Genomic DNA, 3,239 nt, shown 5'->3' with positions numbered 1-3,239 from the left:
TTGGTTACATTTTATTTTTTATTGTCGTTTAGTAGCTTAACTTTATGTTTCTAGTTTTATAAGTTTTTCATTGTTCTATCTTTTTTCTAAAATTATTTGAATAAATAAGCATAAAAATATTAAAAGACAAGACTGAATCGAACCCGAAAACCATAAACTAAAAACCATTATACCTGAAATCTAACGATTTTGAAAAATCAAAATACCACAATGTTGGTTTCGGTTTGGGTTTAGCCTAAAATCGGACCAAACTGCACCACACACACCCTTAGCAATGATAAATGAGGCGGAAGTCGTAAAATTTAGAACAAACACTATAACAATTGAAAAAAATCACCATATTGTACTTCTCGAATGCCTCTTGGAAATATGACTAGTACAAATTTGATATTAGACATCTTAGAAGGTCATCCTTATTGTATATTCATGAGTTGTGATCCATCAACAAAGGATACCAAAGTCATTCCTCGAGATCTTTACTATGTTTATGGCATTATAATTTCCCCGAATCAAGGCTTTGCCATCTTCTGTGAAACTGGGGTGTAAGTTCAGTCACTTACGAAGCCTCGGGGCTTAGTGGTTTGATGATTTGGTCATTCAAATTGTAGGTTGAGATGCAATAGGTACTACATAGGATGGGTAAAAGTTGGTTCCATAGATGTATATATTGATAGATTGCATAGTATTGGATTGTGCTTCCCCCGATAAGTTAGCTATTTATGTTTTGTATAAAGCAAAACAAGTTGACTTATCTTGTGTTGTGATGGTTAATTATTGAAACAAATTTAACTAGAGATGTCAATAACTCAATATGGCACTCACTTCATGTTTATCACTATACACTAAAACACGTATTCAAGTAACATTGAAGAAGTCAATAAAAGTGATGCACTGATGCATAGGTTTCCCATTGGCGTCTCTCACTGACCGAATAACATGAGTGAGATAAATCACGTGTCCCAGAGTAAATCAATTGATGCATAGGTTTGATCCTTATGCCTTCACAATACATTTACACCTCTTTACCATGTTTAACCCGTTCAAGAACACCGGAACCATCAAGCATCGAGTCATCTTCTGATACTAAATAATACATTCTTGAAAGTATGAGAACTATCAATTAGCATTACATACTCTCACCATCATAAATTTTCCCTGTTTTACATACATACATATCGAGTTTACCTTCCTAAGCTAAGGCCCTAACAACTATAAAAAAAAAAAATTCTCTTTGTTACATTTTTGTTACAATATTGCTTAGAAATTGATGTTTTTGTTGGGTCAAAGACTACTCTTAGAACACATCTGGAGTTCAAGATTCACTTTGTGACACTAGGTACACTAAGTTAGGATGTAAAGTTTTAGAAGACTTTTAGGGTCGGGTTTATACACATGTAGTTTATATATGATCGCGGTTATAAGCTTAAAAATGTTTTGAGAGTTCTATCTACATCAAATGTAGTTCATCGTGGTATCATCTATATTTCAAACTTATGATGTGAGGGGATGTGACCTTGAAGTTAACATGAACTACAAATCAAAGTGAGAAGCCGTTGGCAAAAAGTTGCATACAGTATAAGAAGGGACGTGACCTTCTAAGTCCCAATTGAGAGAAGATCGGAAAACGTTTTTAAGGAATGCCTTATTGAGAAGTAGTTTCTCGGATCATGAGAAAAACCAAGTGAACAATTTGTTCATGGATTAGAACTTTGCCTTGTTGGAACCAAGCCAAGTAAAACATGTTCATTTTACTACATTTGATTATCTATTATCATTATTTTTTATACTTTAGTCCATAATCAAAGATAGTGAGATTGAAGCACCGACAAAGGAGATAGAAGGCGTAAAAGAAAAGACATGTTGTACTTCATGGATGTATCTTGAAAATAGAACTTCACAAGATTTAATATTAGACATGCTAGGTCGCCCTTCCATAAGAGTCATGAGCTACGATTCATCAACAAAGGAGACCAAAGTCATTGCTCGAGATCTTTACTATGCTAGCTAATGGTGTTGAAAAGTCCCAATCAAGACTTTGTTATCTTCTGTGAAACCGTGATGTTGAAAATTGTCAAATGTTAAAAGATATTTAACAAAAAATAAATAAATAAATAAACATGTAAGATGGGTTGAAAATGGTTTTAAGGTGTCTTTTAAGTGTTTTCAATAATCTATTTCTAAAAGTTGACAAGAAAATGTTGAGGAGTCAAGCTAACCGAGTAGTATATATGCAACACTCAGAAAATAACTTGTTTAGTTGTTATGACCCATTATTTCCTTGTTTTTCTTCTCTCTTTTTTGTCTCGTGAAGCCTCGGGGCACACATATAAGATGGTTCCATATATATATATATATATATATATATATATATATATATATATATATATATATATATATATATATATATATATATATATATATATATATATATATATATATATATGTACTTATTGATAGATTGTCTCGTAATAATTGTAGTACAAAATCCAAAATGGATATTGAATTTATCTGCTGTTTGAATTAACTACCTTAAGATGCAATGTATGAATTAAGGTAACGTTTGATTTGTAAATAAGATGAACTTAGGTTGTAAGGAAGACCTAGAGATATTGCAATTATGATTAATGTGCTCAACTTTGGAACTAAAGCCAGGGGTTCACAATGACATTTCGACAACTTTTATGTCAAAACGTGATTGATATAAGTTGCTCGATTCCCTTACTGATCCAAGTGAGCACCCAAGGTTTATCCATCGATTCCCTTTTGATTTGGTAGGAAATTTGAGTAGGCTTAAGATCTTGGCTCGAGATATAAAGATGTTTATGGTAGGTTATTAGCATATAACTAAAAGATAAGAAATATAAAGTAAAATGCATAGATTTTTGGTTTCTATGATATTGATTTGGGTTAAATAGACAATTGTAGTTTTAGAGAAACATGACTTAACCAGTCGAGCTGGTTGGGTCGACTAGGTAGCTAGGCCCAAAAGATTTCAGTCATGGCCGTTTATTTACAGAGAATCATGCCATTAGATTTTCAAAATTTAGTAAAATGACAGGCTTTCAAAAATCTAAACAATTAACCTTTTAAGCATTCAAGAGGTTATATAGGAAAACAATTGTTTTACACATTAAATTTTCATATTGATATCTATTTAAAGAGGTCCAACCTAATACATATGTATATCCATTCTTCTATATTTCTTTTCCTCATAGATTTACCAGTGATCTGCAGCTGAG

Source organism: Bidens hawaiensis, unplaced genomic scaffold, assembly GCF_021521415.1.
Source record: "Bidens hawaiensis isolate Kalapana, Puna unplaced genomic scaffold, B.hawaiensis_p1.1 tig00010384_1, whole genome shotgun sequence".
Taxonomy (NCBI): Eukaryota; Viridiplantae; Streptophyta; class Magnoliopsida; order Asterales; family Asteraceae; genus Bidens; species Bidens hawaiensis.
This window is presented reverse-complemented; position numbering follows the sequence as displayed.